This window comes from Xiphophorus couchianus, chromosome 4 (genome assembly GCF_001444195.1).
Source record: "Xiphophorus couchianus chromosome 4, X_couchianus-1.0, whole genome shotgun sequence".
Taxonomy (NCBI): Eukaryota; Metazoa; Chordata; class Actinopteri; order Cyprinodontiformes; family Poeciliidae; genus Xiphophorus; species Xiphophorus couchianus.
In genome coordinates, this window is record NC_040231.1 from 14,809,138 (window position 1) to 14,831,744 (window position 22,607).

The 22,607-nt window shown below is 38.1% G+C and overlaps 1 protein-coding gene across 1 annotated transcript in view; it reads left to right on the forward strand.

The window, feature by feature from the left end:
* The window catches only part of mafa (MAF bZIP transcription factor a), an 89,904-nt gene that overhangs the window by 50,140 nt on the left and 17,157 nt on the right, over positions 1-22,607 (forward strand). The window lies entirely within an intron of this gene.

The window sequence follows — 22,607 nt, forward strand, 5'->3', positions numbered from 1 at the left end:
CAGTGAAAGAAAACCTCTATGTGCCAGTTTCTTAGTACCATTTTGATTTACGCTCACATTGAATACCTGGTATAAATAAAATACTGAGAATATGTCTGTCTCTACCTTATTATAAAAGCCACCTCAATATCCATTCTGCACCAACAGGACCTGGGCATTCTATTGGGTCTGCAATATTTATGTAAAAGTTTTTTTTTCTTCTTTTTATTGTCATATATATATATATATATATTTTTTTTTTTTTTTACTCTTGTGTAAATAGGCCCCCATAGAGTCTCTGGTTCCTGCCCTTGCAGTAATGGCAATGTAAACATGGGAAAGTAATTTGAATTCTAACAAAGTGGAGATTAGCTGGTGACAGTTTGTGGCATGGGCGATTATTCCTAAAATAATCCTGTTTTGATATGCATCTGCATCCCGGCAGGGATTTTCAATTTGTTTTCCCATTGCTGCATGTAAACAAGCTCTAGTGTCTCCTTATCGTTGCGTCACATGGACAAGGAACGAGCATATGCCCCCTCCGCTTCCTCCTCCGTCTTCCATCTCACTACACAACCTGTCTCCTTCAGCTTACATCTGGTAAGAGTTGCTGAGCAGCACCGCTTGTCTGGGTTTCAACAAGTCTCTTTATCGAGCGACGTGGCTGTGGGGGGTAGAGGAGCTTTATGTGTGTACTTGCAAGTCATTTGCAAACATGAAGTCCTCAAAACGCACCTCCTGAATGTGTTCTGCTTGAGGGGTTCTGCCCATTTCCTGTCTGAATGGGCAAATTTGCAGCATAGCAAAATGGCCTCCTGTCTGGCAAAGGAGCCATCCTTCTCTGAGGCCTGGAGCAAGTGATAAATGTTTACACCTTAATTGTGAAGTAGAAGTTATAGAGAGAATTGGCTGTTTATCAGAATGACTTTGCATTAAAAATCCACTTTAATTTAAAATTTCAATCCTTCATACTATTTCTGAAATACACAGCTTAATAAAGATTTATTGCGTCCACTGTATGTGTTAACAAGCAGTATTTCACGTGTTATAATTTGAGTCGGTGAAACCACATGAAGTGTTAAGCAGCCAAAAATCTTCTGTTTATCATATTTCTTGTGTATAAAAAGCCAAGGGGCTATTTATCGCTTGTAGATTGATTGCTCATGCTGGAAGCTAATCAGTTTGTAGCTTATTGTGTCTTGATGTTTATGGGGATTATTGAAGGATAAACATGTTAATCTTCCGGTGTTGTGCAGGACTTCTAATTATGATGTTTACTCACCCAACAAAAGGTCGCTAAAGATTTAAACTCTTAATGCAACCCAAACTCAGAAAAATCCCCCCCCCTTCCCCGTGTAGATTTCACCAAACTTCAAATCTGACACAGGACCTGGATTTAAACCCACCAGAACCTGTCTGGATGTTAGCAGTGACTTATTTGCACAGCGGCAGGTTGTGACTGAATCTGACTGGTGAGGTTAGGCTGTGGTCACTGACGTGGCTGAAGCAGGCTTCCTTACAGAAAGAGATAACAGGCAGAGGTGAATGTCTAGTCCATGCCGACAGTCTGGATCGATAAGGGATGGATCACTTACAAGCAGCAATCGTTACAACCCCACCCCATGGCTCAGGTGGAGCCATGTAGTGACTTACAGTACCATGAAGAGGTGATGGTCTTGACTGGACCATGCCCTTGTATGGATTACAGTTTCTTGTATTTTTTTTTTTTTACTGCATGCTTTATTCCATTTCTTTGTTAGAGTTGGCATTTATGTCAATTTACATTGAAGTGTTTGTGTCTCTGACTGACAAAAACTGCATGATTGATAAACCTTCCCTTTCCACGCCATTAAGGTAGTGTAAAAAGAAAGGATGCGGACTGGCCTGGCTTTCAGTGCAAGCCACATCTATATCCTCCCCTCATTAATCTGCTCTAATATATTCACTGCAAAGAGCTGCTTTCCTGGGGAAGAGCAAGCAGGCCTTAAATTACAATACAGAGGAGTGGAATCATTACTACCTTTAATGTTCCCAATCTAATTGAGGCATTAATTTAAGCAGAGTCTCTAGTGAGGATTATTCATAACTGCTTTTTAATTTAGAAGGGTGATCAGAAGAAATATTCCCAGATCATGGACAAAGTTTTCTTGTCAAGTTTTTTCACCTGTTTGCTATGATTTAAGGCAGGGTGTGAGTCATACCAAAACCACAATGAATCTCCTTTTGTGTCATAAAATGCAAAGAATCGTGCACTTTTTCCTAAAGATAGTGTGTATGGCTTACAGCCAAATGAAACACTGATGCAGACTGACAGTGCCCCTGTGAAATCTGTTTATTTAATCATGACTGGGTGCCACTAGTCTCTTGATAATAAATGTGTTTAATGTGTCAAGAGAGAGCAGTTAGTAGAATGGCAAGGTTTGTGCTTTACCATAAGGAAATCAGAAAACAAAATCATCATAAAGCAAAATAAGTAACCTTTGCTGTTAAACACTGTGGATCAGCAGGGAGAATTATCAGTAATTATCTATATTGAACCGCAGCAGGCAAATTTAGCCAAAGGGGAAATATCAGAAGCCCATAAGATAAAATCTTTTTATTATTGGATTCCCTAAAGCACACAAATAAACAAGAACACTTTAGGGACAAGCACACACACTTATGTGCACAAGTTAAAACAAGCCCATACTGTACATGTGTGTTCACGGACACAGAGCGTGCCCTGAGGCATTGAGTCACACCAGTATGTTGCAGTCCCCCCTGTGGCACCAGAACCAGGCATGGCATGCCATCTGGAGCTGGGAGGAGGGTTTGTTAGAGGGTTGTTGAAGCCGAGTTGTACATGCCTCGACCGTACGGCTGGCCATCTGGCTTGGCATGCTGTGTATCAGTAACTTTGAGCAGTCCTAGAATAGAGGAGCAGGGGAGATGGATGGAAGGAGACAGAGGGGTGGATGGCTGTAGGGTTAAAAGCAGCCAGAACACGGTGACACCAATCGGATGAATGTACACTATCCCATATCCTGCTGTATTTTGGTCACTTTGTTTCTCTGTTCCTCTACTTTCATTTACTCAGGAGCAACACTTGTCAGTTTTTCAAACATGCTATGTACACTTTAGTGTTCTTGTTTTTTGTAATTTTTCAAATTGTTTGCTGCTCTAATGTACACTATTCAGAGCTATAGTCACTCTGAAAAATCACAAAAAAACTCGCAAGCTTTTAGAAGATCAGGTCCTCAGTCAGCATGACTGAATAGTTTTAAACTATCAAGAAAAAAGACAGAGTGTAATATGGTTAATTTCCTAGCAAGCATTTTCCCCAGAAAAACGGCTAGACATTAACATGTGAAGGTTTTAGTCTTGCTTCAAACTTTTAATTAAAAAAATCTGAAAAAAAGCATGCTGGGTATTTACACTGGTGCCCAATTACTGACCAGTCGAAAGGGCAGAGGGTTTCTGAGAAATGGATGAGATCTGATATTGCTTTAACTTCAAAGCCAAGCTAGAGTATAGAGTTCCTAAACACATCATGAATTTTGCAAGATTGTAAAGTCACTCTTTCTGATCTGAAAGAGAAACTTTTGAAGAACCCTACCCCACCTCTTTAAAGCCTGCAACTTACAGTAGCCAAGCGGATGGGCAGTCCATTAACTATTTAAATGCACAGTGAGATACAAGAAGAAGTGGCCAGCATTCTAATGAAAAACAGAAAGCGAATTGGCTCCTGACGGGACCACTCTGTTTCTGATTAACATTACTACGGTCAGAGTTACATTTATGGGTCTGGTTGTGATTAAAGTTACATTATCATTTTCTTTTCGTCTTTCTGTGTCTGCATAAGCACTCTCTTACCTCCTTAGTCATAAGTGTTTCTTTAGCATTAAGGGTCTGCGTAGCAGCTCCATATTTATATCTGCAAGTCAAAACAGTGACAAAGTGCTACTAAATCAAAATAGGGCCTGAGTAAACGCCAAAGTGTCATCTATCTTTACTGTTTTCCCAGAGGGGTTTGTCACCTACACAACACTCATGGTTCTATCTTTTGCTCAAGTAATAAAGAACTCCCCATATTAAAGCTGGGTGAGGCCCTGTTGAGGATTTTAGTTCAAGGCTATGCAGGCATTCAAGGAGACGCTGTCAGACTGCAATGAGATATGGGGATAGAATATATCACGCTAACTGCAGCTACGTATAATTAAGCACAGGACGCTATAGCATATGGTCTAGACTTCCTAATGTAAATAAATGTAAGATTAATATCAATCGAGCCCCCAAGCAAAAACAGCAAAGCACTACTGATATACATTTTAAATAAAAGCAAAACAGAAATTCTTTGGGTTTACATGCATTGTTTAGCCCATGTTGGGTGACAATGGCGACTTTAGGCCCGCAGCTTCAATTAGTCCAATGTCTAGGTGGCAAAAAAACTTAGACTGTGAAAGAAAACATCGTTTGAGCAGTTTAACATTATTTATTTAACAAACACGTAACGGGACTAAATAAATCCATCAACATATAATTGAGTTTTATCAGTGTGTATTTGTTGATTTGATTACTGTTCAACGCAACTCACAATCATTTGTGTGACTTGAGAATAGGCTTTTTATGTCTAGTGCAAATTATGTAACCAAGGTGATGAGAATCAAGTAAAATCTGTATTCCTGTATCAAATTTTATAATCTCTATTTTCATGGATCTTTGATGTTTTCTTAATGTAAAACATTTCAATATATATGCAGAACAGGGTTATTGTCAATGCTCAATGCAGAGGTGTTCAACGTGTGATCCAGCAGCCACTGCACAAAACCATTGGAAGATTTTATGCATCTCCCCACACCAATTGAGGAATGATAAAATTTTGGTCCACCAGCACAGGTTGTTAAAACAAATGCAACCTTTTTTAACCATTTCAATGACAAATAAAAATCTGCAATGCAGTCTTTTAGTCACATTTATTTGCTTTCACATTGACTCCATAGTCAATTGGACTAAAAACAATATATATATATATATATATATATATATATATATATATATATATACTGCTAAAAAAATAAAGGGAACACTTTAAGTGTTAAACACCTGTTTAAGTGTTCCCTTTATTTTTTTGAGCAGTGTATATATATTTTTCTTTGTCTAATATGAATTTATAATAAATAGAAACAACAAGATGCAAACTTTGGTGACGATGTTATTTTGAGTGATGACAGCAGGGCCATGGACTGTGGCAGGGACACTGCAGTTTCCTCTTCTTATCTCAAAGCCCTTACTCAAGCTTTCCTGTTGCTCCTGCTTTTTTTCTTTCATAGTGGAAACATCTGGATCCTACTTTTTTGTACTTGTACTCCAGTAGAACAAAAGTTTACTATGTTGCAGTGTTTTTGCTATTACACAAACAAGAAAAATACATAAATTAAAATATCAATATTTGGACCTTCTTTTTGTAGAAATCACAACCGGCATCTTCTTCATACTGTGTTTCACAATCAAGAAATAAATTTGCTACAATTATTACACAACAAAAACAAGATAATTAATGCAGCATTATAACTCATGTCCGTCTTATGAGTCTGGCTACCTGTCTTTCATTTACTGAAGTATGCTAAATATGATATTTTTGAGTCACTGAGTTGTCATAAAACTAAGGGTGTACTGACTGTAGATTTCTGGTTGATTCGAGATTACCAATCTTTAACAAGTCTGACCAGCTGATTTCGATTTGGGTCAATAAAACATTTTTTTCCAGGAAAAGTCACTACAAAGTGTCTAACCTGGCAACTGTGGGGTGGCTTCTTCACAGTGCAAGGAAAGACATGACCTGGTGGGAGGTACAGTTAGTCGGCCCTCTCTCTTGGCAGAGCAAAAGGGGACATGGCTGATTTTCAGACCTAAGATCGGTGAATAAAATTGATTTCTCATGTATTTGTCTGTCGATTGTAGAAATTAAGGAAATTGGAGCTGATCTGAACCAGAAGTGCAAGTTGGTTTGGAGAATAGAAACAACTTTCTCCTGATCCAAAGTATGGCAATCTTTTTCTATTGGATTCTGGTATTGTGAACAGATGGGCCCAGACTGGATTTGTCTCATTTAACTCTCACTCTAAGTCCCAAAATAACCCCAGTAATTTTAAGGCTGTAAATTATGCTGCAAAAGTCCTCCATTTACACTCCCTAGTTGAGTAGGTTTGGCATTTCATCTGACCCACTATTGACTTGTGGAGTTTGAACTTTTTTGTGCAGTCTTTTTAAGCATGAATATCATCAACTATTTTTTGAGCTTTTGACAATTTTGTTTATGATCCAACTCTTCCCCTACTATCAACATGTCAAAAAAATGTGTTTTATATATTCCTGATCTAACAATGCACTTATCTTACCTCGTGAATGTCATAAGACTGAAATTATTGATAGTGTTTGTCTTGACAGTGTTTAAATCTAGAATGTTTGTGTCGTATGAAATGATTAATAGGTTATCCATTGTATGCTTTTACGATCATGCTGAAATACAAAACTTTCAAGTGCCATACATAGACACTTAAAGTTCAGTTGTAAATTCTCCTCTTTTTCTGAGTAATGTGGTGCTAAGAATTTAAATCCCTTACATGACCTTTGTTAGCATAGGCTACTTTTAGATAATCAATAAACATAACTTGCAGTTAATTGCCATGTCACAATGTCATGGACACCACAGACTCCCATTGAGGTTTGTGTGTAGAGTAGGGGTGGGATTTGTAAGAGGATTACAGGGACCAGATGTCTGCCTGTTTAGTTTTGGCTTTAGCCCAAACAAGTTCAGGTCAGACTGACCGCTGCAAGAGTTCTCCCAATCACAAAACGGTGGGGATGGGTACAGATTGGGTGAAACAAAAATCTACGTATTATTATTCTTAGTCACAGTGTTCCCAGCTGTTGATAGTTTAAATAATGAAAATCATAACTTAAACATGGAGTACATAGATAGATATTGATGGCATGGGGAAAATGTATTAATTTACACCTCACTTAAAGTGTTATATTACCTGGATATAAGCTGTTTTCTTAAAAAGGTCAGGGTCATCCTTATGCACTTTGAGAAACATAGACTGGTAGGTGACATCTTGGAGGAACAAAGATTTTGAGAGCCTTGAAAGGTACAACAGGATACCCGAAATGTAACCAGTCACACAATATTTCTTGGACAAAATATAACAATTATTATTTTTTTATTATTGTTGGTGTTCTGAGAGAGAAAATGTATTGTGAAGTATATGTTTGCAGAGAATATTAGTGAAGCTACATTATGAAACCCAAGGAACACATTAAAAAATATCACAGAGACACAGTTGTGGAGAAGTTTAAAGCTGGGCTAGATTATAAAACCTAGCTTTGAACACCTCACTGTTCAACCCTCTGCCTGAAAATTGAAAGAGTAGAGGTTTAATCTATTAGGCCTGCACTCTGTGAATCAAGTTTTAAATACAAGAATGGCAAGATTGTTGAATTATGGAAAGAAAACCATAGGATATCCCCCCTTGAGACTTTCAAAGATATATTCCATCCAATCTGACTGAGTTGGAGCTATTGTGCAAAGAATCATTCTCCCTTGACATACAGTTTCCCAGGTTTTCTTGGTGTGCAGGTCTATTCAGCCACCTGCATGCCAACTGTGAAGGATTTTTTAAAAGTACCTGTAATTTTCTTTTCTCTTCAGAAAATATGCACTACCTTGCATATTGGAGTTTAGGGATTTTTAGTGTTATAAAAACCCAAAAGGATATTGGTTAACTGGCTATGTAACAAAATGCAAAGAGGTTCAGAAAATATGATTTGTTTTGGAAGGCACAGTATTATCACAAGCTGTTCAGACTTAAACCTATTCATGTGATAAGAGAGGTGACTGAGGATACAGCTGTTCTGGACACAGTGAATGATTAGAGACTGGTGTGACTCCTGAGGCTTGTACCTGAGACTGAGGGCACATATCTGTCACCTTTGTTACCCTGTCACCATTTTTTTTGTGAATGATGCCCCCTCAGGCATGTGTGGACTACCATTACCTCTGTCCGCATTCTGGGAATCTCCTGCCTATTGCTTAGGGATGTCATTCACATCAGATTGATGTGCAGAGGTCTAACAGTGACCTGGATGACTTTAACTCTTAGCACATGGACTGATTTACTCACTTCGTGCAGGATAGAGGAGTCTCTAGAGATGTAGCAAAAGACAGAAACTGAGACGACTGCTTTAAAAGAATGACTTTTTCTAACTTAAAAAACATCCATCCGTCCGTCCATCCATCCATCATCACGTCTAAGGGTTATCAGAATATTAAGACTTTGAGGGAAGCATGGATGTCATTCTTACAAATGAAAGTCCGCTCTCAATTCTTAAATGTTCCCTGGCCAAAATATATATATTGTAACTCTGCTAAGTTTTGTGTCTGCCTTAAAGTCCCTTTTGAATGAGATATGACTCGAAGACCTTTAAAACAGAAGGCCAAAGGATTTATTCTAATCAGATGCAGATCCTTTCAATGCAGAGGAGCAACAAGGTGAGCTCAGCCACCCTACAGAAGGAGCTCATTTTTGTCTCTTTTGTCTGGGATCTTGCTCTTTGGGTCATGATTAATTTCTTATGATCATAGCAGGTGAGGGTTGGAATGCAGAGAGACCAGTACAATATTTTTTTGCTCAGTTCTTTCTTTACCATAACAGACCAATGCACAGCCAGCTGCAGGTGAGGCTGCAATGTGTCTTGCTCTCTCTGCACCTCCGTCTTACCACTACCTTGTTCACTACTTGTGAACAATATACCAAGAAGCGTAAAAGTGTAACTTGGAAGGAGCAGTCCACCTTTTTCCTATTGAGTGCCTCAGCGTTTGAGGCACTGACTGTGGTCTTGGTCACTTCATAGCTCCCTGTGAACTACTTCAGCACACTCTGGATGATCATTTTATAAAGATGCGAAGAAAACCACTTTGTTTGCACAAAGCAAATATGAGACCCAGAGGGTTACACAAAAAAAACAAAAACAGAAAAAAACACCTGGTCTCCGTAACTATATATTAAGATCCTGTCCATGACTACTATAATAAGGAATAGGTAATATTATTTATATAGCACATTTCAGCAATAAGGCAATTCAGTGTGCTTTACATGAATTAGAAGGAAATACAACAAACCAAAAGAAAGAGCAGAAGAAAAAAAAACATAATCTGTTTATTCTTTACCCCATGGTTAAGAATAAGTAGTCTGTGATTTAGAAGCTAGTGGGGGTTTCTCTGGATTCTTGTTCTTATAACGTTGATCTAAGGTAATGAGTAATAGGGACATGGGACAGTCCCAACATAGTCCAAATTATACCAGAGAGGAAATTCTTGCTTAAGTGATACCCTTACAAATATTTACAAGTAGCACCTCGATGATCATAAACCTTTTTTCCAGATACATGCAAACAGGACAGTGGAACTTTGATTCAATTAAAATTTAAAACTACTTTTATTGATTCCAAATGGAAATTAAATGTTTTAACTCATATTAATTCAAGACCTTCAGTTCTGCAAAAGTGTAGATCTGGTGCAATGTTTTACACATTGAAAGCATATTAATTCATATGTTTAGATATAGCAATGAGGAGCTGTAACGCAAACGTATTTTCAATGTGGCTTTTTGGTAGGTAATGAGATGTCACATCTCTTTGATGGGGACTCCACTGTATTGTTCAGAGAATACACGCCACATTTGTGATATTTAAAAAAGCAGAAGCACACTCATTACACGCATACATCTAAGATATGTAAATCTGCTCCATCTAGTCAGGGAATTCTTGCATTCACTCTGACTGAACACAACCAGTTGTCAGTTTTTGGGGTTAAATTAAAGTCTTGTTTTTTTCTTTTTTATTTCCATTGGAGAAGCACCACATGCCCCTTCGGTGAGAGCTAGGGCTCTGTAATCAGTTTCCTGTCTCTGCTTCTACATTTCCCTGTCTTATGTTTTAAAGGCAGCTAGAGCTGACAGCCTCTTACTTGAAGAATGGGCTTTGAACCTTGGGGCTCCTCTCGGTACCAGAGGCTAATTGCTACTTCATAACCGGAAACTGCATTTAAAAAACCCCCCCCAAAAAACATTTACTACTTGTTGTAAAGTGAGGATTGGCCCCTAACCATTTAGGTCAAAAGCACTGTTTTACAGCACTGGCCTTTATGGGAGCTGGTTCCAGAGATGGACAAATAGGATAACAAAACCTGTCAGGCGTATCAGCAGTAGCCAAAAATGGGGATGTACTTTAAACACTATTTCTTGGTGGTGAGCAAGAAGCTCATAAAAAGGACGTTTGACCCGGTGTGTTTTTGTCACAGCTATGTTTGACTGTACAGAAACGGAACCAGACCAATCAGGGCTATGGACGGATTGCTCTGATCTGATATACTTTCTTTTGCCTGCTGTCTCCACATAACGTGCTATTATGGGTGTCTTTGTATCAAGCATAATTATATGTCATTTGTCAACAATCTGAATGTATGGTTTGATGACTGTGCCCAGTGATGCTACAAATTTTGAACCAGTCTAATAACTAAATCTAACAGGGTGTTATTTGTGGTAGCACTGAATGTTTCTCTGCCTGCGGAGGAAGGCTCTCCCTCTACACATGCTCACACCTTTAACGACTTCTTAAATGTCACAGAATGTCAAGTCAAGGGATAAAAGCATAAGACCTCGTCTTGCCTGCCAGTGATCCTGAGTAGATTTTTACTATGTTACGTTGCTGCTGGGCAGGACATATCCACTCAGGTGTGGCCTAAACTTATCCCGATGGGTTGGTGACATGATTTAATATATCTTATACTAAAGAGCCAATGGGGGAGAGAGGGCAGCTTTCTCCAATGACAAAGCATTGAGTGAGCACATGATTTGCAAATGCTAGTCAAGAGAAAATACCCTGTCACTCAAGTTTTAATTTTCTCTGAAAATCTAACTTTTAATTAAAAGGCGTATTTGCAGATGTCCAAGAAAATTCATAACCTGAGGTGCATATCTCCTTCCTTAGGTATAAGTCATTGTAAGCTGGCTGTTATTTCTTTCCTTAGGTACAGAGGTTGGACTACTGCTGTGGTGAAATGAGCTTTAACTGCTCAATTTTCCATTCAGCTATCCAGGCAGCGCTTCTCCATTAGTGTTACTCTAACCATCTACGCTTTGGCTTCTTTAGCTGTGATCTCGCTCAAGCCTGCTGGGTGTTATGAGTATGTGTGAATGCCTGTTATTCCGCGAGAGCTCAGCGCTGTGAGCCCTACAGCCGTGAGAGATCTGAGCGTAAGGCCACGACGGGGCTCTGTTAAGCTCAGCAGTGTGAGCCTGTATCACTTATGCTGCCACAGCGATACCGACACAGCGTGCAGTCCTCAAAGACAAAGACTTATGACCATCCAGCTACTCAGTTCCTCTGGCCACAGTCAGCAGGATAACCTTCAGAGAAAGGAGACTAAAGTACTGGGGGAGAGATTTAAGCAGACATTTTTAAGCATTTTAAGCTTTTAATGCCACATCTTCACAATTAATCTAAACCAATTTAAAATTAATCCTTAGATGTAATATTTTGATTGAATTAAATTAAAGTCTCAAATCAAAAGTGAAGAATAATAGATCATGGCCTTGACTTAATTCTTTTCTTCTCCTGTTTGTCTTGCTAACTAAATTAAATGTTCTGAAAAGCGAAGGCTGACTCAAAGAACAAATGCTCTCAGATGGACTCTGTCTTGTTCCATTGTATGGATCAGTTCTTACTCTGTAGAATGAATCCATGTAGTTCTATTTTAGCCTTTTCGATACTTTTGTACGTCTACATTCAAAAGCTCTCAAAAGGATAGCTGGAGACTCTGAGGACTCCAGGGTTTGAGAGAACTTGGAAGAAAAACTGTCATGCATAATTTGCATGGTATTTTCCCTCCGTAGACTCCCGATTCGAGAAATGACTGCCATATCAACCATACAGCTGTGGTCTGTAGAAGATGTGTAGGTGTGCGTGTGGGTGTGTATGTCGTGGTAATGAATGAAGGTAAATGGCAGGGTATGAAGCACTTCCTATCGTAATTTCACACTTGTCAGCTCTCGTGAAGAAATTTCACCTTTACACAAGGATAGCAGAACAGACCAGGCCTCGGAAAACACAGAGAATACGTCTTGGTGTTGTGAGAGGAATTCTCTTTGCAAAGAATTTCCCTTGCAAATATATTCCTCTCTGCGTTCCTCTAAAAAATATGTCGAATTTTGCCCAAAATATGCAGCCTAAACAATCCATCCGATCCACCAATTCATAAAAGAACAGTATTGTTTTAATAAATTATGTACATAGATCAAATAACAATATTGCTTTAGTATTACATGAGTGAATAAATTTGTACATTTGTATTTATTTACATTATTTGCAATGTGTTTGCTGAAATACACCTTGCACAATTAACTGTCTGGTATGTAATAACAATTTAAAAGGGCCATTACTGAAACACTTATAGATAATATACGACTAAAAACGTGAAACACACATGACCCACACATGTCAGGTCCTTTTTGGTGTAATGTGTCCATGTGAACATTTTTGTTTAGGCTTCATTTGCAGCAGTAGAAAGAAGCAGGGCAATTATGCCTGAAACTTGATTTATGATAAAGAAATCCTGTTTAGTTTGTGTTTTTCTTCATCCTTTTTGTCTTCTTACTTTTTCTGTATTAATCCTGAACAGCACGTTAAATAGAAAATGTAAGTAAAAATATGCAATAATACGTGTTAATGTTAACATATTTACACATTTTTATTTTCTTGTCAACTTTATTAACTTGTTAGTTGAAATGTCAGTTGCATGAGTTACATATCTGTAAAAAAAGAGGAGACAAGGAATGTGTGATAAGACAGAGGATATGAAAGCTTCTTTAGGAGACCTTAAACAAACTGACTAAAGTGGTCCTGTTTTCTGATCAAGCACAGAGAGGAGAACATTTAGCACTGCTGGAGACACTTTAAACAGTCACTGTGGAATTAGCCTCTTACTGGGAATTTAACGGCTTTTGTGCTGGGCCACGTACCCAACAAAGTCACACTAAAATAAAGCAGCCAATAACGAGCAACTTTCAAATGCACTTCAGATATTATCCTCCAGCCATAATCGCTTTGTTGCCATTGCAGGTGTACAGAGATGTTCTGTACAGTGTGTAAACCAATAAGCACGATGCTCTGCGCAGTTGTCTCAACCCGGCACAAAGACATAAACTCACATAACCCGAGGTACCAGATGCACTGCTGTGTCTCTCAGGACAAGCAGTGGATAATGAATGGGCCCCTCACAAATTCCAGAAAAGTGTTGCATGTGACTACAAGGAAAATATGTTTCCACTAAGGAAAAGCGGTGACCTTATTCCTTCGCCGTACTTATGCAAAGTTTGTGCGCATCTCCAGGTTTGGCTCAGCAAGGATGAGCTTAAATTTAGACCCCATGATGTCAACACAAACACAGAATAGAAAGTTCTTTTCTAATTAGATATCCCCATCCCATTCCCCCTTTTTTCCTAAAGTTCATTTCAATTAGTCCCACCTCGGCCCCACTTTCAGGTCTCAGCGATTTGTCAGTGCCTCAACTTCTACGCGGTACATTGTGGTCACAATGCAGCATAGTGTGAATGCGCGTGTGTGTGTGTTTTGTTTGTTTTGTTTTTGCAAGCATGCTACTGTTTATTTATGTGTGTGACCTTGACAAAAAGTGACTCCTGTGCCCTTGACATTTACTTGTTGTTGTTATGATGAATTGCACAGGTTATTTACTAGTTCACAAGAGAGACTGCTGTTTCAGGCCCCAAAACTCATGCAGGATGCAGAGACATTCTTAAAAATAACCACTTTGGAACATTTGCCATGCCAGTTCTTTTCAATTAATGTTATGAAAAAAGTTTATAAAGTAAAAAAAAAAAAAGGTATTCCACTAAAACAAATCCTTTTGACTCGAAACACTTTACAAAACCTATTTTCATGAAAAATAAAATCAAATTGAGTGAGGTCATTTTTATTTGAATAGTGTTATTTTTCATTATTTGTATAATTTAGGATTGTTAAACTGAGTTCAATCTGTAACAGATAATTTTAAATCTAAACATGCAAAATCTCAAAGATGTAACAAATGTCATCTAGAAGATGTGCTGTACTCACCTGGTTGATATCTGTGCCAGTGATAGATGGCCCATGTGTCCAATGTTAGATGCTGAAAGCATTTCGTCTCTCTCCATTTCTTGACACCCTCACGTAAGCTGATCAATCAGCTGTAATGAAACCCATCAGGTCACCTTTAGAATTTATTATTTTTGTGTATGTAAACTGAAACCTTCCCTTGATGGTATGAAAGCTAAATTTAGGCTACCTTTATGCTAACATATCTTCATACCCTTGAAAAAAGGAAGATATATAAATTATGCTGAGATGCTGGGAACATATACTGTACATCTGCACCTGCTTGCCGCTGAAGTTTAACAATATTTTTTACTTGGTTGCGAGTTTGCAGGATTTAATAAATGTATCACAGAATCTAAAATATTTCAATATGAACCCATTTTTGTTGCTCAAAACAGACTGGTTGTTTTCTTCCATGTTTCTGTTACTTGCTGAGGTTTGAGGTACTTAGCGTCACTTGTTTGCACACAATCTGGCTGTGATTATTGCCCGCTTCAGGCTTCACACACACTGATGCACCTACTCACAAATGCTGCTTCATTTGCATTTTTCAAGATCGTTGAAAGTGTTCATCTAGACATGTTAAGATGAGTAATCATAAGTACAACTTGTGTTGCAGATGATGTAAATATCAGGTGGATGTAAGGGGTAAATTGACTTTGAAAGTGCGACAAAGACGCAAAAGTCCTCATGAATTTATTCTGATGTGCTTTCGGGAGTTTCAGGCACTCAGTTTTCCACAGCAGTTTTTTTTTTCTTTAGTTTTGATATCAAATCTTTTTAATTTAACTTCAGGTTCAGGCTATACTTCATTTTCTGCAGTCGGCACACAAACAAACCTTATTCAAGTGAGAAAAAAATAAACATTAGCTACTTGTTAGTTTATTTATTTATTTATGTTTTGTCATTGTCATTTTTTTTCTTGCTGAACACAGCTGCTTGGACCCTACCATGCAGAAAGGTCCAATATGGCTCAGCCTGTAAATCGGAGTCTAGGGGCCAGAGACAAAAAACAAGGGAGAACCACCAGGCGAAATTTAGCGCACGATGGCTCCCAACGGACATCATTTGGGGACCGGAGATCTTTTTTCCCCCCTCACTCTCTCATTTCTTTTTCCTGCATGGTGAGCAACTTGGAAAGCACAGTCCCAACATTGCTGCTGACACAACCACTCAGGGACGGCTGTAACAGCTCTCTTAGCGTGGCACCTGTTATTGAGCTATCAGAGATGGAGGGAATGAGGAAAAAGAGAATCGAGGAGGAAAGGAGAACAAGGGAGGGAGAAAGAAGACAGAGAATGTGGCAAGAAAGAGTGAATCACAATAGTAAAGTCAGAATTAGTATCTAATAATTCACAGCATGGCTTCCTTTCCTCGCAAAGATTATATATTTGCTCATTGTATGCACTTAATTTTTATACTTTTTAAGTAATTTGAATATAATTAGATTCTTACCAGGTTACTTCAGAAACAAGGCATGTTTTTGCAGAGTGATAAGACCTTAGTTCCTTGTGTTTGGTTCCCCCGATTTCTTCAATTGTTTCCTTTCTTTTTCAATAAATGTAGAATTATTTTACAAACCAGTTTCTATGCAGCCCATTTTCATTTGTCTTCATCTTCTGAATACAATTGGCTTTTGATTTGAAGTGATTCATAATACTTTCAACAAACTGGTAATGATCTTAAACTGTCCTCTCATCCCCAGTCTTACAAAGATAAATGACCCGAGTATAGTAAAAGGGGAGATATTAATAAGAAATGACTATGTTTTTTCTATTCTCCGTGAATTTTCTTTGACTTGATTCCTAGACATAAGGGCAGGAATATTAAAGATGTTTTTTTCTTACAGACTACTGTAACTGAGCTGGTTGTGGAAACAAATACCCCTAATACAAGAAAACAAAGGAGAAAAGGAAAAACAGTGCAGCCTTTTTTTCTTCTCTCAGCTAATCATCGGAGGTACACAGCAAGCTGCTGTCCATTCAAGCAAGGCAACTGAATTCCTCTGCAGAGCAATCAAAATGGATTAAACCGACCACGCTCCAGCTGCCTCCACGCAAATCAGATATGCCTGTGATGATGATAATCAATTCATAATAAAATAACACAACATAAATCTGATAGTGTTGTTCCAACAATTTTAATAACATAGATTTAAATATTGCCATGTGCACTGGAGTGATTTACCGGTGAAAAAGTGCCATCAAGCTTATATACAACCTGTTTCTGGTGGCCCGCCAATAATACCATTAACTGCATTGTTCAGACTCATTATGCGATGAGAAACACAATAATAATCACAGGACTACAAACACACAGCTTCTCCTATTGAACTAATCAGCTCCCCCCCACCCACCTCCTTATTAAGCTCTCTTCCTTACCGTCTCCGGCCAGCTCAATTTCATCATAAATCCTGCGAGAGGCTGCTGTGTAAATCCCTAGAGTTGAATTAGTATTGTAATTTCTGGTATCCTCGCATGCTTCACTAACACAGACCTTGAAGTTATTAATCTGAGGTGACAGGTGTCACAGAAACAATATGCTGAATAGTTCGATACTGGGTTAACCCCACTCTGTGCCAAAGCATTCGGTGTTTTCCAAATTACAATGTATGGATTAAAGCCAAGTTTTAGTAAGAATTAAAAAAAAAAAATCAAAATCAAAATCTTATTTTTATTACATAAGTTTACAGCAAAGTTCCAGTAAAGTTGGGAGAACTGTGTAAAATGTGACTATGTACACTATTTATTTACTTGACAATCTATACAGTTCAGACCGATATGTTTCATACAAGTTTTGTTTCTATATTTAACATACAAGGAAGGGGTGATAAATATCCCACAATGAAACTGAGAATTGTTTCTTTTTCTCTTTTATTTTCAATGTGACAGTGTTACAGTTAAAAAAAATGAAACTGGGTCAAGAAAGACAAAGAAACAAAGTGGATATTTGTAGTTTGTACTGATTTTACTGAGTAAAGGTAAGGCCTTCAGCACATAAGGACTCCACAACATAAGCCAAAAGGGAATTTGTCTTTATGGGATCTTAGAATACTTTTCTGGCATGGAACAAGAACTTTGTATACTCTCACTTCTAGACCTCATTTAGCATGTGTTTCTACCTAAGAATTGCATTTTTAAATTGTAGCGCTTTATTAGCAAGGTGTCAGTAAATTTGGATTCTGGTTGTAGTGTACAGGAGCCTGTAGCAGCAGTGGTACGATATGTGGGCCTGTGCAAGGCCATCAAAGACTTTAGAGCTACAAAGGCCATTTTTAAAAATAATTCCCAAGCTTTGTCACCGAGCAGCTGAAATTACCAATCCACAATCTTCACGCCAACAAGTACAGTGGCATTAGTTGCATGTACTACGTGCTTTCTGGAAAAGGACTAAAGTCTGTGGGGCAGCACACACAGGGTGAGATATTTTTATATGAAACATTTACTCAAGCAACAACAAGATTGCCATACTGAGTTCATCTGCCATTGCTCTTTTGAAAATAATTATGCAGGAAGGCAATGCTGATGTCGATGCTACTCTACACATTCTGTTGTCCCTGTATATGTTTTGTGAAGTCACAGCTCTGCAGGATTACACTGTCTCCACTTTAGATTTATGAATGGACTGAGGGAGCTCAGAGGCAGCTAGTGTCCACAAGTTTATAACTAAATTGTTTTTTGTTTTTTTTGTAAGATGTTTCAATTTGATGTGAAGGGCGATTTAAGTCTTGGTTTTTTGGACTGAATATTGCAAAACTGTGACTATTTTTTAAAGCCGAATGGATGTAAAAGCATTATTCTAAACGTTACAACCCTCCTAACATTTTGTAAAAATAGGTTCATATGAAGTTTAAAATAATGATGGACAGTCCCTAAATAATTTGAATGTTATAATTTAATTGCATGTACCCCAGGTGATAATTTAACTCAAATGTACACTAGAATTTAGTAAAGAATAACTGTCTTTTTCAATATTTCCAGTTTCTAATTAGGGTTGTTAAGTACCATGCTATGCAATATGAAATGATTATTTCCTTTTTGGAGTAGGCAAACTTTCAAAACACACTTATGGCCCTCTGACAAACATGACAGAAGAAACAGTTTGTTTGTCTTTGTTTAAGCCCTAGATCCTTTACTAATACAGCCTTTAAAGTGATCAAAAAGGGCTGGTGATATTTGATGTTGTTTGCGAAGAGACGGTGGAAGGCAAAGGAGGTGTCATCTCGTGATATACAGCTTGAGTCCTCTGTCACACAGCACAGTGTCTGTTGGGAAATAATCTGACATCTTGCGTTTGACATATCCAAGTGAGGAATAGGGAAGAACGGAGAAAAAGGGAGGAGGTAGAAGACAGAGCGATGGGACAAAAAGGGGAGTTGAGGGAGTGGAAAGAAAGAGCTAGAGAGAACACAATCAATTCACCAACCCAATCTCCATCATGTCATTGCCTGCCAGCATAGATTTAAGAATAAAGCTTTTGAGAGAACTACCAGAGCTATAGTCTGATCACTGTCCTGCCAGTGTTGGCCCAGATGCCGTTGACATGCATCACACTATTCCTAAAAACACAATTGACACTTTTGTGACTGAATTACTGAGAACTACTCAGACCCAGGAAAGCTCAACAACATCACAACTGAGAATACAACCCAAATCTGATTGGAATCTTATGCTGTACAATTATTGTTGTGTGCAGTGGTGGCAAACTAATAAACTACAGCAAATTAAAAAAAAACTCCTGATAAATAAAGTTCTTCTCAGAAAAGGGTTCATGGCGGCCACACAGGGTTAAGAAACGTAACTCATTTACAGAGGCCTTAGTACTCGATGTGGCCGAGGGTTCGAGTCCCAGCCTGATGGCCTTTGTCACAGGTCTTCCCCCTCCCTCACGACCCTCTCTCCTGTCTGACAGCTGTCAAATAAAGGCCTCTAGAGCCAACAGAACTTTAAAAATGATAAAAAAGAAAGAATGGAAACTTGAAAACAGTAAATATTTAATACACAAGAAAGATAACATAAAGGCACAATAGGACAGTCACTAATTATTTTCTGTTTATCTATGTTGTCTATGTAGTAATACATCCATCCATAACACTCAAGGATCCATTTTTATTACATAAAATGATATGATTCTAAAACTGAAGTACTTCACTTAAAATGTTACTTTTTGACAAGAGAGATGACAGGCTTTGGACCAAGAAACATAGCCAACAATATTCTAAGAAGAGTATTTTCACTATAAATACAATATTTACCAGCTAAAAATTCAGAATTGCACTTTTTCTGTTTCTAGCAGCATTTACTGTTTTGCACACAACAGATTGCACATAACATGTTAACCCTTTCCCCTTTACTATCAATGCAGAATGAAAACTGGACGAACATATGGACAAAATCATTTATAAAGACAGACAGCAAGAAAGAGATTGTGACAAAGTGAATAAATCGAGTCATTAAGCATGTATTTGTGGGACCTGGCTCCCATATGACAGCGAGGGGTGGCAAGAAGCTTCTGCCTTTTTACCATCAGCAGACAAACAGATTGGCTCAATTGCCTTTTCTCCTCTGGGCAACTCTTACATTCTGCTTTCTAAGGGACACTTAGGAGTTTCTTTTCCCTCAGGCTTCTGCATAGACAACTGCTTGTGCTTTGTTTCAAATTACAGCACAACCTTAATGACTCAAGACCTCTGCTGAAAACAAGTCTCAATGCAAGCTAATCCCAACATGTTTAGACAGGAAATACTGTAACTATGACTAAAATGTATCCATTTATATATTTTTACTGTTTGAAATGTTCAAACAGTTGAATGAGTTGATGTATAGTTTAAATAAAAGAAAACCTATTTGGGGAACAACTCACCATTTGGTGTCCACTTTTGGAGGAGAGATGAATTTGCAACTTTTAAAACAGGATTCTTTACTTAGACTATAAGAAAAGACAGAATCTTCTCTCCATTCTCAAAAGTGGAGAGAAGTGGGGGAACTAAACCTTTCCTATTTTAAGTCAGCTAGAATGTTATTTTCTCATCAAAGACATGTGGGTTGTTGCTTCGATTTATTCATGCATGTTTGAAGAATCACTGAATCTCCTATGCAGCCATTCAGAATCACCTAAATATTTGCTCTGACAAAGCACCGCCATTTCCCACAAAGCTCCTCCTTGGAGCTGCAATCTCCAGCCAAACTTCTGCCCTGCTCTGCCCATGTCCCACACAGCTGTTCTAGACTGGCACCAGCCACAATTAGCAAACATCTATCATGCACATCTGCTTATTTTGTAGGTGTGCAAGCACCTCTCAGTTCAAACGGTTGTAAACGGCAACATGGAAAGGCATTGTTGTGTTGAAGGCAGTGTCGGAAAGAGCAGAGCTTCTTAAAGAGACGGATGTTAAGATGCAAATTGAGAAGTCAAATTTCTTTTAAGTTATGGTTGATATATGCAGCATTTTTATAACAGCTGAAGGTAACAACTACTTGATTGAGCTATAAAATAAAAATACATAATACCTCCCTTTAAACACTTATTTTTTTTACAGAACACTGTTTGTGCCATTTAGGTCTGTATTCAGATATATCTGCATTAAATGTGTTTTGCACAATTTGTTATGAGAAGCTTGCAAAAACTATCCATAACATTTAACACAAGTTACGCTATCCAAGCGCAATTCTCCCAAAAACAAAGAAAATATAGAAAAAATAAAGAAACAAAATAAGTGTCTAAAAGTCAATCAGTTTCTTGATATTTAGCAAACTAAACAATTTTGGTAATCCTCAGAGGCAAAATATAGGAAAAGTTTAGCTTTATTTAATGTTACACTTTAAGAAAAATATGGTTTGTCTCACTATTGGTTTAGGCTGCATATCAAATGGCTTAAAGGACAGAGAGGATGAAATGAAACATACACAAATCTTGGCCTTGTCCAGGACATAATGAAATGTTTTAAGTAGTAATATCTGCCTATAGGGTGGAACAAATTTTTCTTTGGTGAGTGGAAAGTAGATGTTCCTCTATGTGGCAGAGAGGAAAATCTACCTCTGATCTCAAACCGATCTTTCAACATGAGATTTTTTTTTTTCAAATATACACTACCAAGTTTCATAGATGATATTGAAATTAAATACCCATTTCCTCTCCCAATATTTGTCTTAGGCATGCGGGCTGTTATTTTCACTCAACTGCCTTTACTTTCGCATATGCAAACCTCTACTACCCACTCGCTCTCTCTTGTCTTTTGATTTTAGCATGGAGGCCGATCGTTACATGAGTGATGGTACCCATCAGTGTAGTGCATGTGCTGTAAAACTGTCAGCTGCTGACAGATTGACTGACACCGTCAAACCTTCGATTACCAGCACAAAGCAGGCTGGGTCGGAGGAAAAACTTGGTATAGTGAAAGAGATGAACCGAGTAAGAAAAGGAAACACAAGTGCGTTGAGATGGTTATGTTTTATTTCTGCTTCCTTCTGTGATCACAGATCAAATCTGGCACTAAACTTAAACCATAAAACAAACATTGTTGGTTTTTAAAGAGAGCGCAATGAAAGAGATAAAAAGAATATTGATATAAAGACAGGCAGCATTCCCTGTGTAATTTCTAGCAGCTGTTGATTCAAAGGAAAAAACTTTATTTGGTCCAGATGGTCTCAGTCAGTCGCAGAATGAGAAAGCTGACTTCATTGGCTCCAGCCATGTGTTTTTCCTCCTGACAGAAATTAAACTGGTCGTTCGTTTGTCACAGCTCACTACGCAGCTTAAAATGTAGCAATGAACGTTCCTTGGTGATAATGCACCATAATTACTCAAACGCCTGTTCTTTATCTGCAGCACAGGAAGGGCATAGGGAACGCTTTCCTCACGTGCGATTTTAAAACCTTAAAAGTCCGTGTGATCTTCAGAAAAATATCTGAGACAGTGACAAGTATTGTTCTCTTTGAGGTGGCAGAAATCTGTAAGCCTGTCACTTTTTCACTTAGGACTTTACAAGAATAAAGTAAGGGTTAACAGGTTCTTTCTCATGACGATTTTAAGGTCTGTTGTGCAATATAAGTACTGTAAAAAACTCTTTACCTTCAATTATAGCATGGCATACAAATTATTGATAGGTGATACATGAATTTATTTTAGCAGTGTGATGATATTGATTTCCTCTTGGTCCCTTTGCAAATGAACCTTACTGCACATTGCAGAGAGAGAGCCTGACCCCTCACGAAACAGGTGAAAAATCTCTTTATTGTGTAGGTGTGGAAAGCTTAACGGTGGCCTCTTATAGCCAGTTCAACAAAAAAATCTGTCATTTATCGGAAATAAAAATAAGATATTCTCAGCAGCTAAGGAGGTGAAAGACAGTGGCTTAAAAGAAGCTGAGTCACAGCAGCTGAAACTGACAAAGTTGAAAAAAAAAAATCCACCGGCAGACTTTTAAAGTCTATGCTGCA